At 42.1% G+C, this 8645-nt stretch overlaps 1 protein-coding gene across 2 annotated transcripts in view; it reads right to left on the reverse strand.

Moving 5' to 3' along the window:
- Positions 1-761, reverse strand: part of LOC115783157 (neural cell adhesion molecule L1-like) — a 64421-nt gene extending 63660 nt beyond the window's left edge. For both annotated transcript variants that reach the window (XM_030733842.1, XM_030733841.1), the window contains exon 1: positions 651-761. The gene's annotated coding sequence lies outside the window, so the exon portion shown is untranslated. The remainder of the gene's footprint in view (positions 1-650) is intronic.
- Between the last annotated feature and the right edge of the window lie 7884 nt (positions 762-8645).

Below are 8645 nucleotides of genomic sequence, written 5' to 3' on the forward strand. Positions count from 1 at the left end.
CAGTGCCACATCTTCATCACCAAGCAGTGGGTAAGGGGGTGGGGGGTGGGGGGTGGTGGAGGGGCATCTGGGAAGCTGGCATGGACACAAAATGGGAATTGCTATTATCTTATTGCTATTATCTTATTTGCAGATATGAAGATGTTAAAAAGCTCTAAATCATTCCTGGCAGAGACTTTTAGCATGAAAGGAAGCGTGCTACAGAACAGCTGTGAATAATTTAACACAATAATGTGGTATAGTGCAGCATTTCATTCAATATTCATAAAAATACGCTGACAGATTTTAAAAAGCTGAATGAAGTCAGACCCTCCCTACAGACGGGTTTACCCCCTCAGCATCCTCACAGAAACATCACGAATGAGCCTTTCAGGACTCGAGCATGTTGGAGTGAAACGTGAAATCAGACAGAACAGGAAGTGAGCACCAGCACCCACACATGTGTGCACAGTGACACACAAACACTCGGCTCACGTCTCACCCTCAGCACAGTTGCTCATACCTGCCTTCGTATTATGTAAGACATCATTAGACCCTCCGTCCCTGATCTCCAGCCCACTGACACACAGACACACACACACACACACACACACACACGTTCATGCATGGAAACCCAGACACCAGCAGCACCCGGGATGCTTTGGTTTTACCTCTGCAGGTGTTGCCTTTGTCTTTTGTCCTCCCCGTGTCTCTTCTTCTGTCTCTGTATTGTTTCTCGGTCCAGTCCACTGACTCGTGCCTTCTCCTCCAGCCTTTTTTTGCACTGATGCTGCAGTGGTACATAAAACACACCCTTCTGAGCTCTGCCTCTCCTCCCTCCCTCCTTTCCCTCTCTGTGGCTCTCGGATTGGCTGCTTCACAGAGATGACATCAGCCTTTTCATTGTAGTCTCTCTCTCTCTTTTTCTCTCTCTTTCTCTATTCCCCTGATACCTCCTGCCCCTCCCTTCCTCTTTACCTTGATGCCGCCCCCCCACAATCCCCTGTTTTTAACCACTCCATCCCTCAGTGTCTTCCATGTTCTGCTTTTCTTGTCTTTTTGGTGGCCGGCTGCTTGGATAATCAATGAAATATTATCTAAATTATTTGGACTAAATCTACCTTAAACAAGTAAGTAAATCACTATTAATTACTTCTTTTATTTGTTTATCTGGTTTAAATGTAAAGAAAATTATTTAAAGCAATACTTTCTCTTTATTAAACTGAATTTGAGTTCTTCATACGCATTAATGTTGTTATTGGCTGAATCACAACAGTATAAAAGCTTCCCCTTCAGTTCAATAAAAGATGAGCTCATTTGCCAGCACAGTGGTCCATTAGACAGGGGAAACCTACTGGCTGGATGGTTTTTGAATTACAATTATTATGACATATTAGACCTCACCTTTTGCCCTGTGATACTTGGGATGGGTTCCGGCCCCTCAACCCTGACATGGATAACTGTAAGATAATGGATAGATGGATGGATGACATTATAGCAATAACACCAACAACCAACAACAATGTTATTATTTTGGTGTATTAATCAGAATTATAGGAAATAACAGAAAATAATCTGCATTTCACTTCAGCTATTCTGTTCAATAGAAATCAGGACTGAACTGGTTAATTACTAAATTCATCCTGAAAGCGATTTTCTTGCTAAAGCATGTTAATGCATGCAGTGATCAGCAGATGTAAAGACCTGAGCAACTTTGACTAGAACCAACATGTCCCAATGACTCAGCTGAAACATCTGAGGCTTGTAGGTCAGTCCCAGCACTGCAGGTGGGACTGACCTACAAGCTAACTACCACATATAAATCTGGCTTCAGAAAGCAAGTAAACAAACCAGTGGGTGAAATTACAGCGAGTGTGTCGGTGTTGTTCCATTAGATTAAGCAAGCTTGTTAACAGAGCACACTCTAAAGACCCTGGGCCCACTCAGATTCCAGCCTAACACAGTGATGTGGAGTTAATCCTGCTTCCAGAGACAATAGCCAACTGCAGCCACTAGTTGGCAGTAATATAGAGGATGGATGCAGACAGGCATGAACGAAGCTTTATGACAGAACTCTAAAACTTGAGGACGTGCTCTTATGCTCGGCTCCTTAAATAATTTCCTTTGTTGCAGTTTATTGAGCCCTGGGGTAAAATGTGCTAAATCATGCTATAAAGGCCAACTTCATTTGACAGACTGAAAAGCATGTGGAGTAACAGGGCAGTAACGTCCCTGCACTCTGTACCACATCATACTTCTTCCATCAGTCTCCTTCACCCACTGTCAGTTTGTCCAGATGCTTTCCCGCTCGGCTCCTCCCCCTTTTCCTCCTCTCATCAGCAGAATAGAAATTCTGTTCTCTGGTAGCCACATTATAAAGGCCAGTGACATCCGTGTGGCATTTTGTTATCTGCCAAACAGAGCAGGCATCCAATACACCCCCACACTTCCTCTGTGTGTGTGTGTGTGTGTGTGTGTGTGTGTGAGAGAGAGAGAGAAATACAGAAAGAAGGATGTGAGAGGACAGATGGACACTGAGAGTTTCGGTTTTCTTTGGCAGGAAGGTAGATGTGGTGTAGCAGCGATCGGTTTGTGTGTGTCTGCCTGATCGCTGCTATGCCTTTCTCCTCAGCTCTCCAACAGCTTAATATAAAACACAAGTAAATCTGTGCTGTGGCTGCTGAGTCAGAGTGTTTGGACCTGATCTGGAACAGATTCATACAAAGCCTTTGTGAGAAAGGGAGACCTGCTTCGATGAGGCCTGATTAACCCTGCAGCACTGCAGACGCTGTTCTTTAACAAGCAGTCAAATGCAGCAGAAAGATAATAATGAGGATGGTTTTTCACTTTCACTGCACCAACAGCAGAAAATCTCTGAATCCAGCCCTTAAATATTATCATTAAATAACAATAAAGCTACACAAGCATACATAAGCAACAAATATCCTAAAAATATTGTCCAGCAATCATGATGTCCATGTGATTTCTTCACCCAGTGAGACCCTCAGGCCATCATCATCATCATCATCATCATCAGTGCTGAGAACATATCCTCGTTCTATTGGCTGTAAACTGTTGGTCCCTTCCTTTCCTTAGCCAGGATGATGATCACTGAAGGTGAGGAGTGCAGAGTGTTCCACACACAACCTTTTGACCTATGTGAATACAACATACTCATAAAAGTATTTCTGTAGCTGTATATGACAGTGGGAATGCACTTATGTACTCAAAATAACAAAGATAAGGAGAGTGCACAATTTGAGTGACAGCAACAGATTGCATGTACGTAGCTAGCCTTCTAGCTTTGGGCTAAATTTAAAGCCAAACACTAAGCTAACGTTTGAGAGGAGACACCTGCTTTGGACCTGCAGGTTTCTCAGAGCCACAGAGACTGTTTTGGGAAATTTTGGACCTTTGAGCATCATTTGTGTTATCATTACTGCTCATCAGTGTGTGATCTCTGGTCCCAAAATATAATCAGCTGCTTAGTTTAACCGTAACTGCAGGTTAAAGAGAAAAAATATAAGTTAGCATTTCACTTTCTAAGAAAAGGGAACCGGGCGGTTTTAGGATTACAGCTCGTCTCAAACAAAGTGGAAATGCTCATCTGTAACATGCAGACATGAGAAAAAGAAAAGCTGATTTCAGAAGTTCAAATATTTATTTCAGTACTGAAAAACAGCACGCATGGACAAACATTTAAACCGAACCGAGATACCTTCCTTCCTCTCAGCCTACTGTTCTATTAGTGCTAAAATATTAATGATACAGTAAAGCACATTAATATCATTGATGAAACAGGAGTTAGAGCATTTTATATTCCATTATGTGGCAAACATATGAACCCAAGTACAACATCCACATACTCACAGAGGACTCCTAACTGTACTTGTTATAGTGTGAAAATGCTCACAGTCATTATTCTGAGCGCGTATGGAGGTACATGTTCTCCCTCATGGGTCAGCTCAGGGTCAGGTGAGGCTCAGGTGAGGCTCAGGTGAGCTGCATTAAACCACTGAAGTTAGTTTATCCGGTTGTTAAGTGATGACATAGAATTCCATTTCTGGGTCCAAACTGTCACGTGATCAATATGCTGCAATGTTGTGTCTCTGGTTGTTTTAACTGATCCGACTTGAAAAGAAAAAACACACTCAGCTGTGATTTTACCGATGAGAAAGAGAAGAAAAAATGGCTGCAGTTGGTAAGGTGTGTTACAATCATCTTTAATACTGAACAGTCATTGGTTCATTTATTTAGGAGCATTTGGGCCCGGAAATGACGTCATACTTAAAGAGCAGATAACTAATCTGGGTAAATATTTAGAAAGCTTGGCTTGAAACTGACCTGAACAGGCTGAGCCTCCATTTGTGCAGAGGACAGTGAAACACACAAACTGACACACAAACCACACAAATCTCAACAAAACAGCACATGAAGCTGTTTGGTTTCAAACAACAGAAACATCAAATGTTTCCACATTTCATGGAAGTGAAAGCTGCTAACGGAGCTAAAGAATCAGATCAGATTCATTCTGAGATTATATCAGCGTCTGGATTCAGTTTATTCATAATCCATCAGAGGACCAAAATGATGACCCGCAGACTGAGACTGTCTGAAGCAGTGTAAATACCAGCCAACATGACCTTTAGACAAAAACAGGTTATTTCCAGATTCATATTCTTTCATTTTCATCTTCTGAGCTCAGAAAATTCAGTTTCAAGCAGACAGCAGTTCCATCATCTCCTCCACCTGCTGCAGCTTCAGCTCGTCTCCACCCCTCCCTCCATTCACGTACTCCCTCACTGAGGGCTTAATTTGCTTAACCTGCACGCATGTGTGTGTGTGTGTGTGTGTGTGTGGGGGGGGGGGGGGGGGGTAAGGACCAATGGTTAAGATTCAAAGATCAATACAGCAGATGAGGATCATTCCCTCTCATGTCCTTGTCTCATGTCTGACATTGTCTAGGACATGTCATCACACACACACACACACACACACACACACACACACACACACACACACACACACACACACACACACACACACACACACACACACACACACACACACACGCACAAACTTGTGGATTAAGATGACCCCTCACCTTCTGTGTGAGGCTGAAGTGCGACTGTGAGAGCAGTCAGAATATAAAAAAGATGAAGATGAAGATGAAGATGAAGAGCAGCACTGATGGAAAATGAGACCAAGGAAAAATGAAGAGATAAATAAATGTTTTATTTTATTACAATAAATGCTGTAAGGTGATCAGACCCATCAATTGTGTGCCTTTATTCTTCTTATCAAACATGTCTCTGCACTTTCATCCGGACTCTTTCCTTAATCCCAAACCTGAACTCTGACTAACTCCATTTTAACGAGGAGGCTCAGAGGAGACGGTGCTGTCTGTGGATCACTGAAGATCAGTGCATCCACCTGAGTGTCACAAATCCACAGTGACAGCAAAAGCTCAGGTGGATTTATTCTTTCAAACAACACATGAACTCAGATTCATGCTTTCATAAAATAAAATAAAATAAAATAATTTTGACATTTCAGGAAATACCAATGTCTGCTTCTGGCTCCATATCTCAGTGGTCCAGCTAAAGGGGTCCTTTGGTGCGATGATGACTGGGTCACAGCAATAGTGAAGGTCACTCAGTTTAAACAGACTGGGTGAGACACAGTTTCACCATGTGGGGGAGTTTTATCCAGAACCACCATCGTTACTAAACTAAGAGAAACTCTGTGTCCAAACAAAAGCACAGAGAGAAATAAGTTTGTGAAAAGTTAAAAACATGAAATTCATCTTCCTCGTCTGTTCCAGCTTCCACATGTGGAAACTGGTTCTTCAGAAAAGGGCGGCCTGTCAGACTCTGAAGCCTGTGCTCATACCTGTGACACCTGAGACTTGAAAATTTTGACCTGATGATGGAGACATGAAAACTGAACACTGAAAAATGTAGATGAGTTATTTCAGTCTGGACCATCGAGGCGGTCACTGGGAAGGAAACCAAATGCAGTCCATTGATTTCCAGAACACCGTCCGTCTGCTGAATGCAGATCTCATAATTACAAACTAAATCTTTACGTCTGCAGTCAAACGCTTGTTGTTCATGTTTCTCACTGCATGAAATTTACTGATGATATTCTGCAGGTAATCAATACCAATAACTGCTCACCGACAGGAGGAAAGATTTTCTCATCACTTTGACGAAGTATGACCTCAGGAAGGAACGCCTTCAGGAATCACATTAAAGGATTCAAACGAACTGAATCATTTCCTCTCATTACATTACACACACACACACACACACACACACACACACACACACACACACACACACACACACACACACACACACACACACACACACAGGAACAAGGAAACTTAGAAAGCTCAACAGAGTTCAACAAACTATGATTACACACTGAGAACTTTCTATGGAAGAAAAGTCACATGACCAGTTTTAGATTGGTCAGTTACTGCCAGCCCCGCCCCCTTTCATGTGAATGCTGGGGGGAAACTCTGGAACCACCTTTATCCTGATCACCAGTGTTAGGGTAAGAAGATCCAGATAAGGGAAAGATATCCGGGGTGTGATGGACTGGCTTCATAGCGCACACACACTGAAAACACAAGCTGAGGGTGAAAAGAGAGAAACAACTTCCTGATCCATTTTTATTGGTTCCCAGTACACCAGGCCAGGTCAGATACACCTGAGGGAAGAACACAGACAGATGTGTAACCCACCGCAGGAGGACTAACGATAAAAACCTGAAAATGTTCGAGAGCTATGAGAAGCACTAATGCCTCTGAAAAAGATAAATAGTAATAAATGTTAATAAATAGATAACAGAAACCTGCTTTTATATGATTATAGTGGTGATTTTAATTAAGAGTGTGAGCACAGTTCACTGCTACAGCTGCTGCAAAGGCCACCTGTTTGCTGTGGGCTCACACCATTAGATGACACAGTGCACACTGCCATCTAGTGGTAAATGAAAGCACTGCAAACACACTGGCTGTACATTCACTCACAGGGCTGAAAAACAAAGTAATGAAAAATCAAATAATAATAATAATACAACAAAGACATACTTCCCCCATACACCCGTTATTATCTACAGAGACCAAAGCAGTTTCTGTACATGGGAGTCTATGGGGACTGACTCACTGTGGCGCCTCTGCTGGACAGGAGAGGAAGTGCAGCTTTTGAGGTCACTCCATCATTCTCCCCACTTTTCCCAGACTGGAGCCTATCCCAGCTGTAAAGTATTATTTTCACATCAATTTCATTTCCATGTCTGTTAGTGTTTAATATCAAAATGAATATTGAATCTTTCCTCTCTCTGTCCTCTGCACAGTCACAGAGAACTTCCACCCAGCAACAGTAACTTGTGGTTTGTGACACAATTTAAACATAAAACTGTCTGCTTCCTGTTTTCTTAAAAAAAGGAGAAATGATTTTTTCTTCTTTTGTTTGTTTTCTCTATTTTAACATCCATCAGGTCACCGGTAAACCACTCAGGGTCAGGGTCAGATATTATCAAACAATGTTTTTTTGACAGACAGGTAAAACTATAACAGGTTAGATATGAACGTGAGCTTCCAGGTTCTCCTTGTGGAAGACATGAGGTTTGTTATGGTCCCGGCAGGTTTGGGATTGTCCTGTTTCTTCCTCTCAGGTGCAGATCTGGGTCGGCACGTTCTCGCGGGTCCACCTGTGCCTTTTCTGACCTTCCTCTCCACCTGCTGGAGAATTCAGAAAAATCTAATTCATAGACTCAGGTTAATATTTAATGCTCATGGTGAACTCCACCCATGCAAATAATTTGACTTTGAATATCCGTCGGCTGCTACGCATTTCTCAGTGACTAGTCGTTTTTTTAAAAAAGGTTCCAGCATGAAAGCTGTGCCGACATCGAGGAAGCAAAGGTAGCTACAGCACTGCAGAGCGTGCATTTCCTGTCTCACTCTCTGGTTTTCTGGCCGTCGTCCTGCAGCACAGACACGTGTGACAGCCAGAATCAGATCCACAGGCAGGAGCTTCAGGGCTCTGTGAACCTGAGTAAGTGTACTCCACAGTACATTAGATCCCTGAGGTCCTGTTTGTGTAGTCTTTGAATTTATTTCAATTATTAATAACTTCACGACAACCACATGCATATTTGATTCAATTCAGTTCAATTCATTTCAGTGTTATTTATATAATGCCAAATCACAACAAAGGCGCTTTCTTATCTACAGACTGAATTATATTTAAAAGTAAAGCTGCAGAACTTCCTCATATTTGAACGGATCTCTGCACTGCTCACTGCTGTACTTCCCTTTTCATATTTTGCAATTGGAACTATTTTTAAGTTGGTTAGAGAACCATGTGCAAGCACTCAACCATAATCAGACAGAAAATGGATCAATAAAGAGTAAAGAGTAAAAAACAAAGACCACAAAGAAATAAAAAATGCAAAGTCCTTCCTGAGGTAACACAGAACGCCTGAACTCAGTGATCCGGATGGTGAGAGATACTTTTGGGAGCACAGTGTTCTTTCTATTGATCATGTCCGTTACATACTTACTGAAGTGGTGACTGAAAGTATATTCGGTGTATTTTGTACATCCATACAAAATATGTTCATTCAGAAATTTAGTCACTGGGTGTCCCCAC

This window comes from Archocentrus centrarchus, chromosome 7 (genome assembly GCF_007364275.1).
Source record: "Archocentrus centrarchus isolate MPI-CPG fArcCen1 chromosome 7, fArcCen1, whole genome shotgun sequence".
Classification (NCBI taxonomy): domain Eukaryota; kingdom Metazoa; phylum Chordata; class Actinopteri; order Cichliformes; family Cichlidae; genus Archocentrus; species Archocentrus centrarchus.